The sequence below is a fragment of the Phyllobates terribilis genome, unplaced genomic scaffold (genome assembly GCF_046119375.1).
Source record: "Phyllobates terribilis strain yellow unplaced genomic scaffold, ASM4611937v1 Scaffold_5__5_contigs__length_657084704, whole genome shotgun sequence".
Classification (NCBI taxonomy): Eukaryota; Metazoa; Chordata; class Amphibia; order Anura; family Dendrobatidae; genus Phyllobates; species Phyllobates terribilis.
The window spans coordinates 655,375,804-655,399,457 of record NW_027362765.1 but is presented as its reverse complement, the minus strand read 5'-3'; the positions used below and the strand labels follow the sequence as shown (position 1 = coordinate 655,399,457).

General features: G+C 44.8%; 13 non-coding genes and 2 pseudogenes across 13 annotated transcripts; all 15 read right to left on the bottom strand.

The window, feature by feature from the left end:
• Window positions 1-576: 576 nt before the first annotated feature.
• On the bottom strand, window positions 577-668 carry LOC141151277 (U2 spliceosomal RNA; annotated as a pseudogene).
• Window positions 669-1,783: 1,115 nt separating this feature from the next.
• LOC141274590 (U2 spliceosomal RNA) lies at window positions 1,784-1,974 on the bottom strand. Its single transcript, XR_012322861.1, has one exon. It is a non-coding gene; the product is annotated as a U2 spliceosomal RNA (small nuclear RNA).
• Window positions 1,975-3,086: 1,112 nt separating this feature from the next.
• On the bottom strand, window positions 3,087-3,277 carry LOC141149765 (U2 spliceosomal RNA). The gene has a single exon (XR_012246051.1). It is a non-coding gene; the product is annotated as a U2 spliceosomal RNA (small nuclear RNA).
• A 1,114-nt stretch (window positions 3,278-4,391) lies between these two features.
• LOC141149764 (U2 spliceosomal RNA) lies at window positions 4,392-4,582 on the bottom strand. The gene has a single exon (XR_012246050.1). It is a non-coding gene; the product is annotated as a U2 spliceosomal RNA (small nuclear RNA).
• A 1,115-nt stretch (window positions 4,583-5,697) lies between these two features.
• Window positions 5,698-5,888, bottom strand: LOC141149243 (U2 spliceosomal RNA). Its single transcript, XR_012245550.1, has one exon. It is a non-coding gene; the product is annotated as a U2 spliceosomal RNA (small nuclear RNA).
• A 1,115-nt stretch (window positions 5,889-7,003) lies between these two features.
• On the bottom strand, window positions 7,004-7,185 carry LOC141150196 (U2 spliceosomal RNA). Its single transcript, XR_012246461.1, has one exon. It is a non-coding gene; the product is annotated as a U2 spliceosomal RNA (small nuclear RNA).
• Window positions 7,186-7,709: 524 nt separating this feature from the next.
• LOC141151138 (U2 spliceosomal RNA) lies at window positions 7,710-7,825 on the bottom strand (annotated as a pseudogene).
• Window positions 7,826-8,940: 1,115 nt separating this feature from the next.
• LOC141149800 (U2 spliceosomal RNA) lies at window positions 8,941-9,131 on the bottom strand. The gene has a single exon (XR_012246084.1). It is a non-coding gene; the product is annotated as a U2 spliceosomal RNA (small nuclear RNA).
• Window positions 9,132-10,246: 1,115 nt separating this feature from the next.
• LOC141149799 (U2 spliceosomal RNA) lies at window positions 10,247-10,437 on the bottom strand. Its single transcript, XR_012246083.1, has one exon. It is a non-coding gene; the product is annotated as a U2 spliceosomal RNA (small nuclear RNA).
• Window positions 10,438-11,552: 1,115 nt separating this feature from the next.
• LOC141150803 (U2 spliceosomal RNA) lies at window positions 11,553-11,748 on the bottom strand. Its single transcript, XR_012246914.1, has one exon. It is a non-coding gene; the product is annotated as a U2 spliceosomal RNA (small nuclear RNA).
• A 6,154-nt stretch (window positions 11,749-17,902) lies between these two features.
• Window positions 17,903-18,093, bottom strand: LOC141149242 (U2 spliceosomal RNA). The gene has a single exon (XR_012245549.1). It is a non-coding gene; the product is annotated as a U2 spliceosomal RNA (small nuclear RNA).
• Window positions 18,094-19,208: 1,115 nt separating this feature from the next.
• LOC141149241 (U2 spliceosomal RNA) lies at window positions 19,209-19,399 on the bottom strand. Its single transcript, XR_012245548.1, has one exon. It is a non-coding gene; the product is annotated as a U2 spliceosomal RNA (small nuclear RNA).
• Window positions 19,400-20,514: 1,115 nt separating this feature from the next.
• Window positions 20,515-20,705, bottom strand: LOC141149240 (U2 spliceosomal RNA). Its single transcript, XR_012245547.1, has one exon. It is a non-coding gene; the product is annotated as a U2 spliceosomal RNA (small nuclear RNA).
• Window positions 20,706-21,820: 1,115 nt separating this feature from the next.
• On the bottom strand, window positions 21,821-22,011 carry LOC141149239 (U2 spliceosomal RNA). Its single transcript, XR_012245546.1, has one exon. It is a non-coding gene; the product is annotated as a U2 spliceosomal RNA (small nuclear RNA).
• A 1,115-nt stretch (window positions 22,012-23,126) lies between these two features.
• Window positions 23,127-23,317, bottom strand: LOC141149238 (U2 spliceosomal RNA). Its single transcript, XR_012245545.1, has one exon. It is a non-coding gene; the product is annotated as a U2 spliceosomal RNA (small nuclear RNA).
• Window positions 23,318-23,654: the final 337 nt, after the last annotated feature.

The following is a 23,654-nucleotide window of genomic DNA, read 5'->3' as shown; positions in this document are numbered from 1 at the left end:
AGTTCTCACCCGAGCAAGGCACTGGGAGCCAAAGACTGTGCTCCCCTCCCGGAAGAGGGGAGCCAACAACGCTCTCCTCCCGAAAGAGGAGAGCCAGGGGGGTTCAGGGGGGAGCGGAACCTGATGGCCACACACTCCCCCCCTAGACCTGCCAAGAGAGGAACCCATAAGGGAACCGCATCCCGACAAAATCCTAGTAGGACGTGACACACATGAATAAGTGGACACACAGTGACAAAGAAATTAAATAAATAGTGAAGGTTTCACAGTATAATTCTGCCCGGACCTTCGACCGGGAATTGAAAAATTCCCCATCCTAAGGCCAGAAGGCCCGGAATAAGGGTGTGTGCGAAGAAAGAAAATTTGAAGTGCTTGTGCAAATGTGCCATAAACTCAAGTGGGGTTCCCAATCCCAGTGAGTTAAGGCACCCCAGGGTCACCACTCCTGGGGCACTTCACACTTCGGGCTTTCGATCTTTCCCGGCCCAATGGCGTCGATCCTGGGGGGCCATGCTTTCCACCAGATGACTATATTAGCCACCTGGCGTACTAACAAGCGCCTAAACCCCAGTGTGCATAATGTATCAATCTACTAGGGCGGCCAACATCCAAAACCGCCTTTTCGAAAGATACTACACTTGATCTTAGCCAAAAGGCCGAGAAGCGATAACCAGAATTGGTTTCAAACTACGGAGCCACCCAAGGATCCTGAAAAGTCCATTTGTGGAGATGAGCTCCTGGACTCCCGTTAAGAAGACATGTTGTCAACCTCTAGATCCCTTACATGCCTGCACTTTTCGGCTTGCTGCTGCTGCAATCCACGCGTTTTAGATCTGCATAACTCCACCTCTTTAAACACAGCACCTTCACCCCCTGCTGTTCCCACCCGCCTCAACACCGTTGGAAGGGAGGAGAACCAATTAAGGCGGGGGGTGGGGTGGAACGAGCAGCTGTCTACCCTTAGCAGGAGGGCTCCTGATTACATACCTCTCCTGCTGCTGCTGCTGCTGGCTGTCCAGCAGCAGACTGAAGGTGGCTGCTGCTGTGCACAGGTATATAAAGGCTCAGAGCCTATTATGACACGCGCAGCCAGCGTTCCATTGCCACATTCCATCTACTGCAGGCAGGATACCTGGCTGGCTGAATGTCGCTGAGAAGCTCACAGAGACCGCCATAAGCAACAGTTTAACAGAATGCCACAGACTAATCAACCAAACGTTTTGGGTTGGGTTCTCTTTTATAGTCTGCAGGCATTAAATGAAAGAAGTCAGTGTTCCAGCAGAAGGAGACAACGTTTCAGAAAAGGCATTGTAGCAAACCAAAAAAGAAATTTTAAGCGCAGCAGAGTAACCAGCGCACATACCTGTTAGCTCAGGTGAGTTTAAAAGGCTGCTGTTGATAACAAGGGCATTTGCTAAATAGATGGTGTGTGTGCAACAATATACTGAAAGGTCAATTATATTGTGCAGCTTATCTCACCACCTGTAGTTATTTAGGTGAAAGCTCCAAAATGCTTGCCTAATATGTCTGTTTATCCAAAAGGAAGTAAAAAGGGAGAGCTAGAAAGATAGCATTGCATCACATTACATGGCAATGCAATGCACAGTTGCTGAAGTTGAACCAAAATGAGCTTGTAATCTGGCTTCTGCAACTTTGAACATGAAAAATCCAATGAGGAGAAGAAAAGCAAAGCCAAAGAGTCCATCCCAAAATCCGACAAACAAGCAAAATGAACAAAAAACATTGAATTCAATTCTTTCTGATTTTAGAAACTGCATTAAAGAAGGGGTGCACCGGTCCTGGAGATACTGCAATACCAGGTCAATGCGTGGAGTTGACAGAGCAAGCTCTTTTTCCATCTCCCTGTTCTAAAAATCCATTTAATATATGGTCCCCAGATAGGGGACGTATCAGATATTAAACTGATAAGAACAGATACTACACTTGATCTTAGCCAAAAGGCCGAGAAGCGATAACCAGAATTGGTTTCAAACTACGGAGCCACCCAAGGATCCTGAAAAGTCCATTTGTGGAGATGAGCTCCTGGACTCCCGTTAAGAAGACATGTTGTCAACCTCTAGATCCCTTACATGCCTGCACTTTTCGGCTTGCTGCTGCTGCAATCCATGCGTTTTAGATCTGCATAACTCCACCTCTTTAAACACAGCACCTTCACCCCCTGCTGTTCCCACCCGCCTCAACACCGTTGGAAGGGAGGAGAACCAATTAAGGCGGGTGGTGGGGTGGAACAAGCAGCTGTCTACCCTTAGCAGGAGGGCTCCTGATTACATACCTCTCCTGCTGCTGCTGCTGGCTGTCCAGCAGCAGACTGAAGGTGGCTGCTGCTGTGCACAGGTATATAAAGGCTCAGAGCCTATTATGACACGCGCAGCCAGCGTTCCATTGCCACATTCCATCTACTGCAGGCAGGATACCTGGCTGGCTGAATGTCGCTGAGAAGCTCACAGAGACCGCCATAAGCAACAGTTTAACAGAATGCCACAGACTAATCAACCAAACTTTTTGGGTTGGGTTCTCTTTTATAGTCTGCAGGCATTAAATGAAAGAAGTCAGTATTCCAGCAGAAGGAGACAACGTTTCAGAAAAGGCATTGTAGCAAACCAAAAAAGAAATTTTAAGCGCAGCAGAGTAACCAGCGCACATACCTGTTAGCTCAGGTGAGTTTAAAAGGCTGCTGTTGATAACAAGGGCATTTGCTAAATAGATGGTGTGTGTGCAACAATATACTGAAAGGTCAATTATATTGTGCAGCTTATCTCACCACCTGTAGTTATTTAGGTGAAAGCTCCAAAATGCTTGCCTAATATGTCTGTTTATCCAAAAGGAAGTAAAAAGGGAGAGCTAGAAAGATAGCATTGCATCACATTACATGGCAATGCAATGCACAGTTGCTGAAGTTGAACCAAAATGAGCTTGTAATCTGGCTTCTGCAACTTTGAACATGAAAAATCCAATGAGGAGAAGAAAAGCAAAGCCAAAGAGTCCATCCCAAAATCCGACAAACAAGCAAAATGAACAAAAAACATTGAATTCAATTCTTTCTGATTTTAGAAACTGCATTAAAGAAGGGGTGCACCGGTCCTGGAGATACTGCAATACCAGGTCAATGCGTGGAGTGGACAGAGCAAGCTTTTTTTCCATCTCCCTGTTCTAAAAATCCATTTAATATATGGTCCCCAGATAGGGGACGTATCAGATATTAAACTGATAAGAACAGATACTACACTTGATCTTAGCCAAAAGGCCGAGAAGCGATAACCAGAATTGGTTTCAAACTACGGAGCCACCCAAGGATCCTGAAAAGTCCATTTGTGGAGATGAGCTCCTGGACTCCCGTTAAGAAGACATGTTGTCAACCTCTAGATCCCTTACATGCCTGCACTTTTCGGCTTGCTGCTGCTGCAATCCATGCGTTTTAGATCTGCATAACTCCACCTCGTTAAACACAGCACCTTCACCCCTGCTGTTCCCACCCGCCTCAACACCGTTGGAAGGGAGGAGAACCAATTAAGGCGGGGGGTGGGGTGGAACGAGCAGCTGTCTACCCTTAGCAGGAGGGCTCCTGATTACATACCTCTCCTGCTGCTGCTGCTGCTGGCTGTCCAGCAGCAGACTGAAGGTGGCTGCTGCTGTGCACAGGTATATAAAGGCTCAGAGCCTATTATGACACGCGCAGCCAGCGTTCCATTGCCACATTCCATCTACTGCAGGCAGGATACCTGGCTGGCTGAATGTCGCTGAGAAGCTCACAGAGACCGCCATAAGCAACAGTTTAACAGAATGCCACAGACTAATCAACCAAACTTTTTGGGTTGGGTTCTCTTTTATAGTCTGCAGGCATTAAATGAAAGAAGTCAGTGTTCCAGCAGAAGGAGGCAACGTTTCAGAAAAGGCATTGTAGCAAACCAAAAAAGAAATTTTAAGCGCAGCAGAGTAACCAGCGCACATACCTGTTAGCTCAGGTGAGTTTAAAAGGCTGCTGTTGATAACAAGGGCATTTGCTAAATAGATGGTGTGTGTGCAACAATATACTGAAAGGTCAATTATATTGTGCAGCTTATCTCACCACCTGTAGTTATTTAGGTGAAAGCTCCAAAATGCTTGCCTAATATGTCTGTTTATCCAAAAGGAAGTAAAAAGGGAGAGCTAGAAAGATAGCATTGCATCACATTACATGGCAATGCAATGCACAGTTGCTGAAGTTGAACCAAAATGAGCTTGTAATCTGGCTTCTGCAACTTTGAACATGAAAAATCCAATGAGGAGAAGAAAAGCAAAGCCAAAGAGTCCATCCCAAAATCCGACAAACAAGCAAAATGAACAAAAAACATTGAATTCAATTCTTTCTGATTTTAGAAACTGCATTAAAGAAGGGGTGCACCGGTCCTGGAGATACTGCAATACCAGGTCAATGCGTGGAGTGGACAGAGCAAGCTTTTTTTCCATCTCCCTGTTCTAAAAATCCATTTAATATATGGTCCCCAGATAGGGGACGTATCAGATATTAAACTGATAAGAACAGATACTACACTTGATCTTAGCCAAAAGGCCGAGAAGCGATAACCAGAATTGGTTTCAAACTACGGAGCCACCCAAGGATCCTGAAAAGTCCATTTGTGGAGATGAGCTCCTGGACTCCCGTTAAGAAGACATGTTGTCAACCTCTAGATCCCTTACATGCCTGCACTTTTCGGCTTGCTGCTGCTGCAATCCACGCGTTTTAGATCTGCATAACTCCACCTCTTTAAACACAGCACCTTCACCCCCTGCTGTTCCCACCCGCCTCAACACCGTTGGAAGGGAGGAGAACCAATTAAGGCGGGGGGTGGGGTGGAACGAGCAGCTGTCTACCCTTAGCAGGAGGGCTCCTGATTACATACCTCTCCTGCTGCTGCTGCTGCTGGCTGTCCAGCAGCAGACTGAAGGTGGCTGCTGCTGTGCACAGGTATATAAAGGCTCAGAGCCTATTATGACACGCGCAGCCAGCGTTCCATTGCCACATTCCATCTACTGCAGGCAGGATACCTGGCTGGCTGAATGTCGCTGAGAAGCTCACAGAGACCGCCATAAGCAACAGTTTAACAGAATGCCACAGACTAATCAACCAAACTTTTTGGGTTGGGTTCTCTTTTATAGTCTGCAGGCATTAAATGAAAGAAGTCAGTGTTCCAGCAGAAGGAGACAACGTTTCAGAAAAGGCATTGTAGCAAACCAAAAAAGAAATTTTAAGCGCAGCAGAGTAACCAGCGCACATACCTGTTAGCTCAGGTGAGTTTAAAAGGCTGCTGTTGATAACAAGGGCATTTGCTAAATAGATGGTGTGTGTGCAACAATATACTGAAAGGTCAATTATATTGTGCAGCTTATCTCACCACCTTTAGTTATTTAGGTGAAAGCTCCAAAATGCTTGCCTAATATGTCTGTTTATCCAAAAGGAAGTAAAAAGGGAGAGCTAGAAAGATAGCATTGCATCACATTACATGGCAATGCAATGCACAGTTGCTGAAGTTGAACCAAAATGAGCTTGTAATCTGGCTTCTGCAACTTTGAACATGAAAAATCCAATGAGGAGAAGAAAAGCAAAGCCAAAGAGTCCATCCCAAAATCCGACAAACAAGCAAAATGAACAAAAAACATTGAATTCAATTCTTTCTGATTTTAGAAACTGCATTAAAGAAGGGGTGCACCGGTCCTGGAGATACTGCAATACCAGGTCAATGCGTGGAGTGGACAGAGCAAGCTCTTTTTCCATCTCCCTGTTCTAAAAATCCATTTAATATATGGTCCCCAGATAGGGGACGTATCAGATATTAAACTGATAAGAACAGATACTACACTTGATCTTAGCCAAAAGGCCGAGAAGCGATAACCAGAATTGGTTTCAAACTACGGAGCCACCCAAGGATCCTGAAAAGTCCATTTGTGGAGATGAGCTCCTGGACTCCCGTTAAGAAGACATGTTGTCAACCTCTAGATCCCTTACATGCCTGCACTTTTCGGCTTGCTGCTGCTGCAATCCACGCGTTTTAGATCTGCATAACTCCACCTCTTTAAACACAGCACCTTCACCCCCTGCTGTTCCCACCCGCCTCAACACCGTTGGAAGGGAGGAGAACCAATTAAGGCGGGGGGTGGGGTGGAACGAGCAGCTGTCTACCCTTAGCAGGAGGGCTCCTGATTACATACCTCTCCTGCTGCTGCTGCTGCTGGCTGTCCAGCAGCAGACTGAAGGTGGCTGCTGCTGTGCACAGGTATATAAAGGCTCAGAGCCTATTATGACACGCGCAGCCAGCGTTCCATTGCCACATTCCATCTACTGCAGGCAGGATACCTGGCTGGCTGAATGTCGCTGAGAAGCTCACAGAGACCGCCATAAGCAACAGTTTAACAGAATGCCACAGACTAATCAACCAAACTTTTTGGGTTGGGTTCTCTTTTATAGTCTGCGGGCATTAAATGAAAGAAGTCAGTGTTCCAGCAGAAGGAGACAACGTTTCAGAAAAGGCATTGTAGCAAACCAAAAAAGAAATTTTAAGTGCAGCAGAGTAACCAGCGCACATACCTGTTAGCTCAGGTGAGTTTAAAAGGCTGCTGTTGATAACAAGGGCATTTGCTAAATAGATGGTGTGTGTGCAACAATATACTGAAAGGTCAATTATATTGTGCAGCTTATCTCACCACCTGTAGTTATTTAGGTGAAAGCTCCAAAATGCTTGCCTAATATGTCTGTTTATCCAAAAGGAAGTAAAAAGGGAGAGCTAGAAAGATAGCATTGCATCACATTACATGGCAATGCAATGCACAGTTGCTGAAGTTGAACCAAAATGAGCTTGTAATCTGGCTTCTGCAACTTTGAACATGAAAAATCCAATGAGGAGAAGAAAAGCAAAGCCAAAGAGTCCATCCCAAAATCCGACAAACAAGCAAAATGAACAAAAAACATTGAATTCAATTCTTTCTGATTTTAGAAACTGCATTAAAGAAGGGGTGCACCGGTCCTGGAGATACTGCAATACCAGGTCAATGCGTGGAGTGGACAGAGCAAGCTCTTTTTCCATCTCCCTGTTCTAAAAATCCATTTAATATATGGTCCCCAGATAGGGGACGTATCAGATATTAAACTGATAAGAACAGATTTTTTGATTGAAGCTGCATCCAAGGCACTGAAAAATGTGACCGAAGTCACACCAAAACAGCGCACGAGGCGAGGATTCATGTGGACCCTTCCCGGAGGAGAGGGTCCCCAATAAACCATCCCCATCCCTCCGAGCCAGAAGGCCACAGCGAGGGTCAGGGATCTCCGATGCTCTCCCTAGCCGAAGCCGGAGAAGAGCCGTTTTCGTGCTCCCAGCTTCCATCTAGGCTGCCACCCTAGTGGAGCTGGAGCCTGTGTTGGTTTCTCAGCACAAAGCTGACCGGACCTCCGACCGGGTTTATAAAAATTCCCCTTCCTAGCCCGGAGGCCAGGAATAGGGGGGGTTGCTCAGAAAGTATGATTGGCAAAGGTGCGGCGTGCTACGAAGCCAAGTCTTTCTGGGGTTCCCAGTCCCAGTAAGCTTGGACTCCCACCAGGGCGCCTACTCCTGGGGCACATTGCTTCAAAGCCCTCACACTTACCCAGACTAGTGACTTCGATCCTGGAGGGCCATGTTTTCCATCAGATAACTCTATGAGCCACCTGGCGTACTAACAAGTGCACCAAACCAGTGTGTAATATGCATCAATTTACTAGGGCAGCCCAAGGACAAAACTGCCTTTTCAAATGATACTACACTTGATCTTAGCCAAAAGGCCGAGAAGCGATAACCAGAATTGGTTTCAAACTACGGAGCCACCCAAGGATCCTGAAAAGTCCATTTGTGGAGATGAGCTCCTGGACTCCCGTTAAGAAGACATGTTGTCAACCTCTAGATCCCTTACATGCCTGCACTTTTCGGCTTGCTGCTGCTGCAATCCACGCGTTTTAGATCTGCATAACTCCACCTCTTTAAACACAGCACCTTCACCCCCTGCTGTTCCCACCCGCCTCAACACCGTTGGAAGGGAGGAGAACCAATTAAGGCGGGGGGTGGGGTGGAACGAGCAGCTGTCTACCCTTAGCAGGAGGGCTCCTGATTACATACCTCTCCTGCTGCTGCTGCTGCTGGCTGTCCAGCAGCAGACTGAAGGTGGCTGCTGCTGTGCACAGGTATATAAAGGCTCAGAGCCTATTATGACACGCGCAGCCAGCGTTCCATTGCCACATTCCATCTACTGCAGGCAGGATACCTGGCTGGCTGAATGTCGCTGAGAAGCTCACAGAAACCGCCATAAGCAACAGTTTAACAGAATGCCACAGACTAATCAACCAAACTTTTTGGGTTGGGTTCTCTTTTATAGTCTGCAGGCATTAAATGAAAGAAGTCAGTGTTCCAGCAGAAGGAGACAACGTTTCAGAAAAGGCATTGTAGCAAACCAAAAAAGAAATTTTAAGCGCAGCAGAGTAACCAGCGCACATACCTGTTAGCTCAGGTGAGTTTAAAAGGCTGCTGTTGATAACAAGGGCATTTGCTAAATAGATGGTGTGTGTGCAACAATATACTGAAAGGTCAATTATATTGTGCAGCTTATCTTACCACCTGTAGTTATTTAGGTGAAAGCTCCAAAATGCTTGCCTAATATGTCTGTTTATCCAAAAGGAAGTAAAAAGGGAGAGCTAGAAAGATAGCATTGCATCACATTACATGGCAATGCAATGCACAGTTGCTGAAGTTGAACCAAAATGAGCTTGTAATCTGGCTTCTGCAACTTCGAACATGAAAAATCCAATGAGGAGAAGAAAAGCAAAGCCAAAGAGTCCATCCCAAAATCCGACAAACAAGCAAAATGAACAAAAAACATTGAATTCAATTCTTTCTGATTTTAGAAACTGCATTAAAGAAGGGGTGCAACGGTCCTGGAGATACTGCAATACCAGGTCAATGCGTGGAGTGGACAGAGCAAGCTCTTTTTCCATCTCCCTGTTCTAAAAATCCATTTAATATATGGTCCCCAGATAGGGGACGTATCAGATATTAAACTGATAAGAACAGATACTACACTTGATCTTAGCCAAAAGGCCGAGAAGCGATAACCAGAATTGGTTTCAAACTACGGAGCCACCCAAGGATCCTGAAAAGTCCATTTGTGGAGATGAGCTCCTGGACTCCCGTTAAGAAGACATGTTGTCAACCTCTAGATCCCTTACATGCCTGCACTTTTCGGCTTGCTGCTGCTGCAATCCACGCGTTTTAGATCTGCATAACTCCACCTCTTTAAACACAGCACCTTCACCCCCTGCTGTTCCCACCCGCCTCAACACCGTTGGAAGGGAGGAGAACCAATTAAGGCGGGGGGTGGGGTGGAACGAGCAGCTGTCTACCCTTAGCAGGAGGGCTCCTGATTACATACCTCTCCTGCTGCTGCTGCTGCTGGCTGTCCAGCAGCAGACTGAAGGTGGCTGCTGCTGTGCACAGGTATATAAAGGCTCAGAGCCTATTATGACACGCGCAGCCAGCGTTCCATTGCCACATTCCATCTACTGCAGGCAGGATACCTGGCTGGCTGAATGTCGCTGAGAAGCTCACAGAAACCGCCATAAGCAACAGTTTAACAGAATGCCACAGACTAATCAACCAAACTTTTTGGGTTGGGTTCTCTTTTATAGTCTGCAGGCATTAAATGAAAGAAGTCAGTGTTCCAGCAGAAGGAGACAACGTTTCAGAAAAGGCATTGTAGCAAACCAAAAAAGAAATTTTAAGCGCAGCAGAGTAACCAGCGCACATACCTGTTAGCTCAGGTGAGTTTAAAAGGCTGCTGTTGATAACAAGGGCATTTGCTAAATAGATGGTGTGTGTGCAACAATATACTGAAAGGTCAATTATATTGTGCAGCTTATCTCACCACCTGTAGTTATTTAGGTGAAAGCTCCAAAATGCTTGCCTAATATGTCTGTTTATCCAAAAGGAAGTAAAAAGGGAGAGCTAGAAAGATAGCATTGCATCACATTACATGGCAATGCAATGCACAGTTGCTGAAGTTGAACCAAAATGAGCTTGTAATCTGGCTTCTGCAACTTTGAACATGAAAAATCCAATGAGGAGAAGAAAAGCAAAGCCAAAGAGTCCATCCCCAAATCCGACAAACAAGCAAAATGAACAAAAAACATTGAATTCAATTCTTTCTGATTTTAGAAACTGCATTAAAGAAGGGGTGCAACGGTCCTGGAGATACTGCAATACCAGGTCAATGCGTGGAGTGGACAGAGCAAGCTCTTTTTCCATCTCCCTGTTCTAAAAATCCATTTAATATATGGTCCCCAGATAGGGGACGTATCAGATATTAAACTGATAAGAACAGATACTACACTTGATCTTAGCCAAAAGGCCGAGAAGCGATAACCAGAATTGGTTTCAAACTACGGAGCCACCCAAGGATCCTGAAAAGTCCATTTGTGGAGATGAGCTCCTGGACTCCCGTTAAGAAGACATGTTGTCAACCTCTAGATCCCTTACATGCCTGCACTTTTCGGCTTGCTGCTGCTGCAATCCACGCGTTTTAGATCTGCATAACTCCACCTCTTTAAACACAGCACCTTCACCCCCTGCTGTTCCCACCCGCCTCAACACCGTTGGAAGGGAGGAGAACCAATTAAGTTGGGGGGTGGGGTGGAACGAGCAGCTGTCTACCCTTAGCAGGAGGGCTCCTGATTACATACCTCTCCTGCTGCTGCTGCTGCTGGCTGTCCAGCAGCAGACTGAAGGTGGCTGCTGCTGTGCACAGGTATATAAAGGCTCAGAGCCTATTATGACACGCTCAGCCAGCGTTCCATTGCCACATTCCATCTACTGCAGGCAGGATACCTGGCTGGCTGAATGTCGCTGAGAAGCTCACAGAGACCGCCATAAGCAACAGTTTAACAGAATGCCACAGACTAATCAACCAAACTTTTTGGGTTGGGTTCTCTTTTATAGTCTGCAGGCATTAAATGAAAGAAGTCAGTGTTCCAGCAGAAGGAGACAACGTTTCAGAAAAGGCATTGTAGCAAACCAAAAAAGAAATTTTAAGCGCAGCAGAGTAACCAGCGCACATACCTGTTAGCTCAGGTGAGTTTAAAAGGCTGCTGTTGATAACAAGGGCATTTGCTAAATAGATGGTGTGTGTGCAACAATATACTGAAAGGTCAATTATATTGTGCAGCTTATCTCACCACCTGTAGTTATTTAGGTGAAAGCTCCAAAATGCTTGCCTAATATGTCTGTTTATCCAAAAGGAAGTAAAAAGGGAGAGCTAGAAAGATAGCATTGCATCACATTACATGGCAATGCAATGCACAGTTGCTGAAGTTGAACCAAAATGAGCTTGTAATCTGGCTTCTGCAACTTTGAACATGAAAAATCCAATGAGGAGAAGAAAAGCAAAGCCAAAGAGTCCATCCCAAAATCCGACAAACAAGCAAAATGAACAAAAAACATTGAATTCAATTCTTTCTGATTTTAGAAACTGCATTAAAGAAGGGGTGCACCGGTCCTGGAGATACTGCAATACCAGGTCAATGCGTGGAGTGGACAGAGCAAGCTCTTTTTCCATCTCCCTGTTCTAAAAATCCATTTAATATATGGTCCCCAGATAGGGGACGTATCAGATATTAAATTGATAAGAACAGATTTTTTTTTTTTTTTTTTTTTTTTTCTCCTCAGACGAGGAAATTCCACAGTCTATGGAAACCAGACAAAGGAAAATTCCATCAAAACAGCTGCGTCAAATCCAATACGCAATTTGCTGTCCCCATCATCATCGGAAATATTTATTTCATATTTCAAAACAACAATAACAAAAATCAAGAGGTACTAACAATATATCTCCACTTTTTAACTTTCCATATTCCCTCCGCATCCACTTCCCCTCTCCTCTTTTTGTCCCATAGGAAACACACATACATCTTCCCCAAAATCACCTTCACACTATCCTTTACAGCAATTTCCTTCCTTTTAAACACATACACATTCCTCACATCCCATAACACTTCCTTTATACATGCAAGCATCAACCACAAGACTCTTTCCTTCGTCCCATCACATATTCCCAAACCAAACATAAACAACTCAAAAGACAACAAATTCACACCACACAATTCTTTACACAAAGGCCCCATTCTCCCAATCACATCTCTAGCATACTGGCAATTCCAAAAAACATGCAACACACTTTCCCTTCCACCACAGCCATTTCTTGGACACATTTCACTCCTCACCAAACCTCTATTCCTCTGAAATTCTCTCACAGGTAATACTCCATGTAAAGACTGCCACACAACTTCACTCTGTTTGTTGGTCATACCACTCATCCGCACTTTCTTCCAAACCTTCTGCACATCACCACCCCTAACCATATTTATTCCACATTCTACCTCTCTACATTCAATCATCCTATACACAGCCTTCTTATTCTCCAGCAATCTCACATCTGCATCACACAGTTCATACCTCACCAAAAACTTATAAACCCACACATACCATACAGGCACCTCAAAAGCAATCGGACATCGCAAATCCCTTTCTTGCCACTTTAAACGAAACAAATACGCTCCAAATAAATACCTACACATAGATGAAAACTTTCCATCCGCCCTAATCACTTTCAAAACAAACACAACGATATTCACACCAAAAAACACGTCCAAATTCGGAAAACCCAAACCACCTTTTTCCACTCTTTTAACCAAAATTTCTCTCCTAGCTCTCTCCATTTTCGAGTTCCACAAAAAAACAAATAAAATTCTATTCAAGCTTCTCATACACATATATCCTGGTGGAAATACTACCGCAATATATAAAAATATTGGCAACACCACACTCTTAACAATTAAAATCTTCCCAAAAAAGGATAAACTCCTCAATTTCCAAAAATTCAACTTCTGCTCAACTTTTCCTTTCGCATCATCCCAACTTTCTTTCCCATCCAAACTCTCTGAAAACTTCACACCCAAAACTTTAATAGGTCCATTCACTACATTCACACCTACATCCCTACTTAAACTTCCGCCTCCAAAACCCTTACACTCACTCTTTTCCCAATTCACTTTAAACGCAGATGCACCACAAAAAATAGACACTAACAACTTCACCCGCCTCACCGAACATTCAGAATCACATAATACACACACGTCATCCATATAACCACTCACCTTCCATTCTTTTCCTCCACCTCCCGGCACTTGCACACCACGAATTACCTTATCTTTCCTCAGCATACACAACAATGGCTCAATTGCACAAATAAATGCTACAGGGGACAAAGGACACCCCTGTCGCACACCCGAAAACACATTCACTTTCCTACCCACATACCCATTCATTAAAACACAGCTATAAACACCCGCATACAAACTTCTCACTCGCCCAACAAAATCAGCCGGAAAACCCATGTTTAACAACACTCTGAACAAAAAACCATGCGACAACCTATCATAAGCCTTTTCAAAATCCAAACTTAACAAAAATACACTCTTCTTACGACCCATGCAATCCCATAGACAATCTCTTAACATACACACACACTCATGAATCCGCCTCCCAGGTACCGCACAACACTGCTCATCCCCAATCACACTCTCTATCACATCACGCATCCTATTAGCCATAAGTTTTGCATAGATTTTATAATCACAATTAAGTAACGTTATTGGCTCCAATTCCTCAGACTTTTCAAATCCCCTTTCTTAGGAATTAACACAACCAAACCTGCACGCATACTCTCAGTCACCTCCATGTTTCCCCACATATACTTACATACATCCACAAAGTCCTTACCAATCACACCCCACATCACACGATAAAATTCTACTGGGAGGCCATCCTCCCCCGGCGTCTTATTCAAAGCCATACTACACATAACCTTCCATACCTCATCACCAGTCACCTCACCCATCACTCTCTCTCTTTCTGCTTCACTCAACTTACTCTCTAACACACTCAAAACATCATTCTCCAAACATTCATCCCTCTGTTTCACTGCATACAGATCCTCATAAAACTTAGCCACCTCTTCACACATATCCTCTCCACTCACCTCACTTCCATCTGCTCCATACACCACGCTCATACTCTGTTTCTTTCCAAAAACTTTTTTAAAGAAAAACCGAGAACATTTCTCATCCTGCTCCATCTTATCAATCTTTGCCCTAAACACTATGCTTCTCCCTCTCTCCAACAAAAACTCACTAATCTCCTTTTTTACCTCTAAAATATCCTCCTCCACCTCAACTCCTCCTTCCCTTAACTTATACAAAACGCTCAACCGCGCGTTCAGTTTAACAAAACTCTCTCTTTTAATTGCTGCATACTTGTATCCTAAATTTTTAAAGAACATTTTTGTTTGTTTCTTCACCCAGTCCCACCACTCACAAACATTCCCAAACTCATTTTTATGCTTACACCATTCTTCATACCGCCTTTCATACTCCTTTCTCACATCTTCATTCTCTAACAGTTTAACATTTAACTTCCACAATCCTCTCCCAAACACTCCATCAACTTTTATATCCAACTCACACAACATACACACATGATCTGAAAAAAGAACGTTTTCCTGCCTATAATTAACAGAAACCATATTTTTAGAAATAAAACAATAATCCAATCTGGATTGTACCCTACCACTCTCAGAAAAGAAAGTGTTCAACAAAGGATTCATGTTACACACGCGCTGCATATCACACAACCCAAAATCATTCACTAACTCCAATAATGCTTTCCCAGACACATCCACATTCACTCTCCCCACATCACAGTTCATATCACCCACAATTACCACAGGTATTCTTCCTGGAACAAAAAGCTTAATTTTTTCAAATAAATTTTTGCGCTCATTTTTTTCAACTGGCGCATAAACATTAATAACACAAAACTTTACATTCTTGTATACAAAATTAGCAAGGATACATCTCCCCACCTCAATAACCAAATAATCACTCAAAACAACCTCCCTTCCTTTAACCAAAATACCCACACCATCATTCTTATTACATGCACTCCCCGACCACACAGACGCTCCATAAGACCATTCATCCCCTTTCACACCATCCACTACCCCACATTCTTGTAAACAAAAAATAGATGCATTTTGCATAGCTAAAAACTCAAAAATAGCAGCTCTTCTTACTTTACTTTTAAACACTCTTACGTTTTGGGACACTATGGTAAATCCCATAATACTTCTACTCCTTCACCAATTACACAAAGAAATAGCCTTTGGCCTAAACCAAAGCTCACAAGAGGACAAAAAGAAAAAACATTTACAATATTATATGGTGACACTATCCAGCACCACCACTATCCTCCTCCGCCATCAGAACAGAACAGCTGGTTTCCGACCCGCTGGCTTCACCAGCCACACTCCTCATTCTGGCAGTTCTGATCTTCCTCTGAGGCTCACTAAAATCTGCATCATCACTGCCCCCACCATCCTCCCTACGACTCTTCTTTGCACCCCTATCATCCTCCGAAGAAAAATCTTCAATGTTTTCAGGACCCGAAGGGTGTTCAGGACTGTCGGGTTCCGAGATTTGCACTTCACATCCTGTTGCGTCCATTGCCTCTCCAAAAGTCATCATCTCAGGCAGCTCTGCTTCCACCACTTTCCTAGATATTCTCGCAGACACTGCCTTTTTCTCCACCTTTGCCACTTCCCTCCAGAACTCCTTTTCTTCCCTCCGCTTCTTCCTCATTTCTTCAGCAGAAGAAGAACATGGTCTCAGGGACACCTCCTCTGGCGCCGTAGAGGGAGAGGCTCTACCAGTTTCCCGCCTCCTTCCCTCTCTCTCCTCCCTCTCCAATCTTTCCAGCACTTTCAGTGCGCTTGCCATCTGCCTCCTCTCCAGCTCCTCCTCCTTCTGTTCTTTATCAGAACGTCTAGGTGCACTCATAGGACAGTCCTTATACATGTGATCACTACTCCCACAGACATCACAGGACTTGGCCTCTGGACACTGGTTGGCCATATGCCCCTCCTTTCTGCAATTTCGGCAACACTGCCCTTTAAGGCATGTTACCATGGTATGTCCGAAAGAAAAGCATCTACGGCAAAACATGGGCTGGCCTGGGTAAAAGAGGAAACCTCTATGGCCTGCAACGGAAAAATTTGATGGAGGGTGTCTAAAGCCCCCCACACTGTCAGGATCCCTTTTCAATTTCACACGGAATTTATACTGACAGTTAAAGATTCCTAGACAATTGACTTGCTTCACTCCCTTCCGCACATATTCACAGTAGCGAGAGAGGAAGCACTCCAGCAGCTCAGGGTCTGTAAAAGGGTTATAGACAGTCACAGTCACCTCCTTTTCTTGCAGACCAAACAAAGGTTCCCATCTAACTCCTTCCAAGCAGGGGTCACTAGAGTGACCACGGAGCCATTCAAAGACATTAAGGCAAACATCCTGGTCCATAAAGGTAACGTCATAATTACCTTGACGTGAAAATTCGTTGACACTGAAGATCTCAGAACGTCTTGCTCCAGCTTTGCCTTCAACGATGTCTTGGACAATGAAAACCACGTTGTTCTTGTTCTGGTCAGATGGATCCACGGACAAACGGATGGTGTTCTTCACAAAAGACATCTTGGATTCTGTCGGTATGGAATACCACAGGAAAAAGCAGAAAATCCTCCACAAAAGGGTCCGGATTCCTCCAGGAGACTCGCACCAATCAAGGTACAGTCATACGATCTTAGCCAAAAGGCCGAGAAGCGATAACCAGAATTGGTTTCAAACTACGGAGCCACCCAAGGATCCTGAAAAGTCCATTTGTGGAGATGAGCTCCTGGACTCCCGTTAAGAAGACATGTTGTCAACCTCTAGATCCCTTACATGCCTGCACTTTTCGGCTTGCTGCTGCTGCAATCCACGCGTTTTAGATCTGCATAACTCCACCTCTTTAAACACAGCACCTTCACCCCCTGCTGTTCCCACCCGCCTCAACACCGTTGGAAGGGAGGAGAACCAATTAAGGCGGGGGGTGGGGTGGAACGAGCAGCTGTCTACCCTTAGCAGGAGGGCTCCTGATTACATACCTCTCCTGCTGCTGCTGCTGCTGGCTGTCCAGCAGCACACTGAAGGTGGCTGCTGCTGTGCACAGGTATATAAAGGCTCAGAGCCTATTATGACACGCGCAGCCAGCGTTCCATTGCCACATTCCATCTACTGCAGGCAGGATACCTGGCTGGCTGAATGTCGCTGAGAAGCTCACAGAGACCGCCATAAGCAACAGTTTAACAGAATGCCACAGACTAATCAACCAAACTTTTTGGGTTGGGTTCTCTTTTATAGTCTGCAGGCATTAAATGAAAGAAGTCAGTGTTCCAGCAGAAGGAGACAACGTTTCAGAAAAGGCATTGTAGCAAACCAAAAAAGAAATTTTAAGCGCAGCAGAGTAACCAGCGCACATACCTGTTAGCTCAGGTGAGTTTAAAAGGCTGCTGTTGATAACAAGGGCATTTGCTAAATAGATGGTGTGTGTGCAACAATATACTGAAAGGTCAATTATATTGTGCAGCTTATCTCACCACCTGTAGTTATTTAGGTGAAAGCTCCAAAATGCTTGCCTAATATGTCTGTTTATCCAAAAGGAAGTAAAAAGGGAGAGCTAGAAAGATAGCATTGCATCACATTACATGGCAATGCAATGCACAGTTGCTGAAGTTGAACCAAAATGAGCTTGTAATCTGGCTTCTGCAACTTTGAACATGAAAAATCCAATGAGGAGAAGAAAAGCAAAGCCAAAGAGTCCATCCCAAAATCCGACAAACAAGCAAAATGAACAAAAAACATTGAATTCAATTCTTTCTGATTTTAGAAACTGCATTAAAGAAGGGGTGCACCGGTCCTGGAGATACTGCAATACCAGGTCAATGCGTGGAGTGGACAGAGCAAGCTCTTTTTCCATCTCCCTGTTCTAAAAATCCATTTAATATATGGTCCCCAGATAGGGGACGTATCAGATATTAAACTGATAAGAACAGATACTACACTTGATCTTAGCCAAAAGGCCGAGAAGCGATAACCAGAATTGGTTTCAAACTACGGAGCCACCCAAGGATCCTGAAAAGTCCATTTGTGGAGATGAGCTCCTGGACGCCCGTTAAGAAGACATGTTGTCAACCTCTAGATCCCTTACATGCCTGCACTTTTCGGCTTGCTGCTGCTGCAATCCACGCGTTTTAGAGCTGCATAACTCCACCTCTTTAAACACAGCACCTTCACCCCCTGCTGTTCCCACCCGCCTCAACACCGTTGGAAGGGAGGAGAACCAATTAAGGCGGGGGGTGGGGTGGAACGAGCAGCTGTCTACCCTTAGCAGGAGGGCTCCTGATTACATACCTCTCCTGCTGCTGCTGCTGCTGGCTGTCCAGCAGCAGACTGAAGGTGGCTGCTGCTGTGCACAGGTATATAAAGGCTCAGAGCCTATTATGACACGCGCAGCCAGCGTTCCATTGCCACATTCCATCTACTGCAGGCAGGATACCTGGCTGGCTGAATGTCGCTGAGAAGCTCACAGAGACCGCCATAAGCAACAGTTTAACAGAATGCCACAGACTAATCAACCAAACTTTTTGGGTTGGGTTCTCTTTTATAGTCTGCAGGCATTAAATGAAAGAAGTCAGTGTTCCAGCAGAAGGAGACAACGTTTCAGAAAAGGCATTGTAGCAAACCAAAAAAGAAATTTTAAGCGCAGCAGAGTAACCAGCGCACATACCTGTTAGCTCAGGTGAGTTTAAAAGGCTGCTGTTGATAACAAGGGCATTTGCTAAATAGATGGTGTGTGTGCAACAATATACTGAAAGGTCAATTATATTGTGCAGCTTATCTCACCACCTGTAGTTATTTAGGTGAAAGCTCCAAAATGCTTGCCTAATATGTCTGTTTATCCAAAAGGAAGTAAAAAGGGAGAGCTAGAAAGATAGCATTGCATCACATTACATGGCAATGCAATGCACAGTTGCTGAAGTTGAACCAAAATGAGCTTGTAATCTGGCTTCTGCAACTTTGAACATGAAAAATCCAATGAGGAGAAGAAAAGCAAAGCCAAAGAGTCCATCCCAAAATCCGACAAACAAGCAAAATGAACAAAAAACATTGAATTCAATTCTTTCTGATTTTAGAAACTGCATTAAAGAAGGGGTGCACCGGTCCTGGAGATACTGCAATACCAGGTCAATGCGTGGAGTGGACAGAGCAAGCTCTTTTTCCATCTCCCTGTTCTAAAAATCCATTTAATATATGGTCCCCAGATAGGGGACGTATCAGATATTAAACTGATAAGAACAGATACTACACTTGATCTTAGCCAAAAGGCCGAGAAGCGATAACCAGAATTGGTTTCAAACTACGGAGCCACCCAAGGATCCTGAAAAGTCCATTTGTGGAGATGAGCTCCTGGACGCCCGTTAAGAAGACATGTTGTCAACCTCTAGATCCCTTACATGCCTGCACTTTTCGGCTTGCTGCTGCTGCAATCCACGCGTTTTAGAGCTGCATAACTCCACCTCTTTAAACACAGCACCTTCACCCCCTGCTGTTCCCACCCGCCTCAACACCGTTGGAAGGGAGGAGAACCAATTAAGGCGGGGGGTGGGGTGGAACGAGCAGCTGTCTACCCTTAGCAGGAGGGCTCCTGATTACATACCTCTCCTGCTGCTGCTGCTGCTGGCTGTCCAGCAGCAGACTGAAGGTGGCTGCTGCTGTGCACAGGTATATAAAGGCTCAGAGCCTATTATGACACGCGCAGCCAGCGTTCCATTGCCACATTCCATCTACTGCAGGCAGGATACCTGGCTGGCTGAATGTCGCTGAGAAGCTCACAGAGACCGCCATAAGCAACAGTTTAACAGAATGCCACAGACTAATCAACCAAACTTTTTGGGTTGGGTTCTCTTTTATAGTCTGCAGGCATTAAATGAAAGAAGTCAGTGTTCCAGCAGAAGGAGACAACGTTTCAGAAAAGGCATTGTAGCAAACCAAAAAAGAAATTTTAAGCGCAGCAGAGTAACCAGCGCACATACCTGTTAGCTCAGGTGAGTTTAAAAGGCTGCTGTTGATAACAAGGGCATTTGCTAAATAGATGGTGTGTGTGCAACAATATACTGAAAGGTCAATTATATTGTGCAGCTTATCTCACCACCTGTAGTTATTTAGGTGAAAGCTCCAAAATGCTTGCCTAATATGTCTGTTTATCCAAAAGGAAGTAAAAAGGGAGAGCTAGAAAGATAGCATTGCATCACATTACATGGCAATGCAATGCACAGTTGCTGAAGTTGAACCAAAATGAGCTTGTAATCTGGCTTCTGCAACTTTGAACATGAAAAATCCAATGAGGAGAAGAAAAGCAAAGCCAAAGAGTCCATCCCAAAATCCGACAAACAAGCAAAATGAACAAAAAACATTGAATTCAATTCTTTCTGATTTTAGAAACTGCATTAAAGAAGGGGTGCACCGGTCCTGGAGATACTGCAATACCAGGTCAATGCGTGGAGTGGACAGAGCAAGCTCTTTTTCCATCTCCCTGTTCTAAAAATCCATTTAATATATGGTCCCCAGATAGGGGACGTATCAGATATTAAACTGATAAGAACAGATACTACACTTGATCTTAGCCAAAAGGCCGAGAAGCGATAACCAGAATTGGTTTCAAACTACGGAGCCACCCAAGGATCCTGAAAAGTCCATTTGTGGAGATGAGCTCCTGGACTCCCGTTAAGAAGACATGTTGTCAACCTCTAGATCCCTTACATGCCTGCACTTTTCGGCTTGCTGCTGCTGCAATCCACGCGTTTTAGATCTGCATAACTCCACCTCTTTAAACACAGCACCTTCACCCCTTGCTGTTCCCACCCGCCTCAACACCGTTGGAAGGGAGGAGAACCAATTAAGGCGGGGGGTGGGGTGGAACGAGCAGCTGTCTACCCTTAGCAGGAGGGCTCCTGATTACATACCTCTCCTGCTGCTGCTGCTGCTGGCTGTCCAGCAGCAGACTGAAGGTGGCTGCTGCTGTGCACAGGTATATAAAGGCTCAGAGCCTATTATGACACGCGCAGCCAGCGTTCCATTGCCACATTCCATCTACTGCAGGCAGGATACCTGGCTGGCTGAATGTCGCTGAGAAGCTCACAGAGACCGCCATAAGCAACAGTTTAACAGAATGCCACAGACTAATCAACCAAACTTTTTGGGTTGGGTTCTCTTTTATAGTCTGCAGGCATTAAATGAAAGAAGTCAGTGTTCCAGCAGAAGGAGACAACGTTTCAGAAAAGGCATTGTAGCAAACCAAAAAATAAATTTTAAGCGCAGCAGAGTAACCAGCGCACATACCTGTTAGCTCAGGTGAGTTTAAAAGGCTGCTGTTGATAACAAGGGCATTTGCTAAATAGATGGTGTGTGTGCAACAATATACTGAAAGGTCAATTATATTGTGCAGCTTATCTCACCACCTGTAGTTATTTAGGTGAAAGCTCCAAAATGCTTGCCTAATATGTCTGTTTATCCAAAAGGAAGTAAAAAGGGAGAGCTAGAAAGATAGCATTGCATCACATTACATGGCAATGCAATGCACAGTTGCTGAAGTTGAACCAAAATGAGCTTGTAATCTGGCTTCTGCAACTTTGAACATGAAAAATCCAATGAGGAGAAGAAAAGCAAAGCCAAAGAGTCCATCCCAAAATCCGACAAACAAGCAAAATGAACAAAAAACATTGAATTCAATTCTTTCTGATTTTAGAAACTGCATTAAAGAAGGGGTGCACCGGTCCTGGAGATACTGCAATACCAGGTCAATGCGTGGAGTGGACAGAGCAAGCTCTTTTTCCATCTCCCTGTTCTAAAAATCCATTTAATATATGGTCCCCAGATAGGGGACGTATCAGATATTAAACTGATAAGAACAGATACTACACTTGATCTTAGCCAAAAGGCCGAGAAGCGATAACCAGAATTGGTTTCAAACTACGGAGCCACCCAAGGATCCTGAAAAGTCCATTTGTGGAGATGAGCTCCTGGACTCCCGTTAAGAAGACATGTTGTCAACCTCTAGATCCCTTACATGCCTGCACTTTTCGGCTTGCTGCTGCTGCAATCCACGCGTTTTAGATCTGCATAACTCCACCTCTTTAAACACAGCACCTTCACCCCCTGCTGTTCCCACCCGCCTCAACACCGTTGGAAGGGAGGAGAACCAATTAAGGCGGGGGGTGGGGTGGAACGAGCAGCTGTCTACCCTTAGCAGGAGGGCTCCTGATTACATACCTCTCCTGCTGCTGCTGCTGCTGGCTGTCCAGCAGCAGACTGAAGGTGGCTGCTGCTGTGCACAGGTATATAAAGGCTCAGAGCCTATTATGACACGCGCAGCCAGCGTTCCATTGCCACATTCCATCTACTGCAGGCAGGATACCTGGCTGGCTGAATGTCGCTGAGAAGCTCACAGAGACCGCCATAAGCAACAGTTTAACAGAATGCCACAGACTAATCAACCAAACTTTTTGGGTTGGGTTCTCTTTTATAGTCTGCAGGCATTAAATGAAAGAAGTCAGTGTTCCAGCAGAAGGAGACAACGTTTCAGAAAAGGCATTGTAGCAAACCAAAAAAGAAATTTTAAGCGCAGCAGAGTAACCAGCGCACATACCTGTTAGCTCAGGTGAGTTTAAAAGGCTGCTGTTGATAACAAGGGCATTTGCTAAATAGATGGTGTGTGTGCAACAATATACTGAAAGGTCAATTATATTGTGCAGCTTATCTCACCACCTGTAGTTATTTAGGTGAAAGCTCCAAAATGCTTGCCTAATATGTCTGTTTATCCAAAAGGAAGTAAAAAGGGAGAGCTAGAAAGATAGCATTGCATCACATTACATGGCAATGCAATGCACAGTTGCTGAAGTTGAACCAAAATGAGCTTGTAATCTGGCTTCTGCAACTTTGAACATGAAAAATCCAATGAGGAGAAGAAAAGCAAAGCCAAAGAGTCCATCCCAAAATCCGACAAACAAGCAAAATGAACAAAAAACATTGAATTCAATTCTTTCTGATTTTAGAAACTGCATTAAAGAAGGGGTGCACCGGTCCTGGAGATACTGCAATACCAGGTCAATGCGTGGAGTGGACAGAGCAAGCTCTTTTTCCATCTCCCTGTTCTAAAAATCCATTTAATATATGGTCCCCAGATAGGGGACGTATCAGATATTAAACTGATAAGAACAGATACTACACTTGATCTTAGCCAAAAGGCCGAGAAGCGATAACCAGAATTGGTTTCAAACTACGGAGCCACCCAAGGATCCTGAAAAGTCCATTTGTGGAGATGAGCTCCTGGACTCCCGTTAAGAAGACATGTTGTCAACCTCTAGATCCCTTACATGCCTGCACTTTTCGGCTTGCTGCTGCTGCAATCCACGCGTTTTAGATCTGCATAACTCCACCTCTTTAAACACAGCACCTTCACCCCCTGCTGTTCCCACCCGCCTCAACACCGTTGGAAGGGAGGAGAACCAATTAAGGCGGGGGGTGGGGTGGAACGAGCAGCTGTCTACCCTTAGCAGGAGGGCTCCTGATTACATACCTCTCCTGCTGCTGCTGC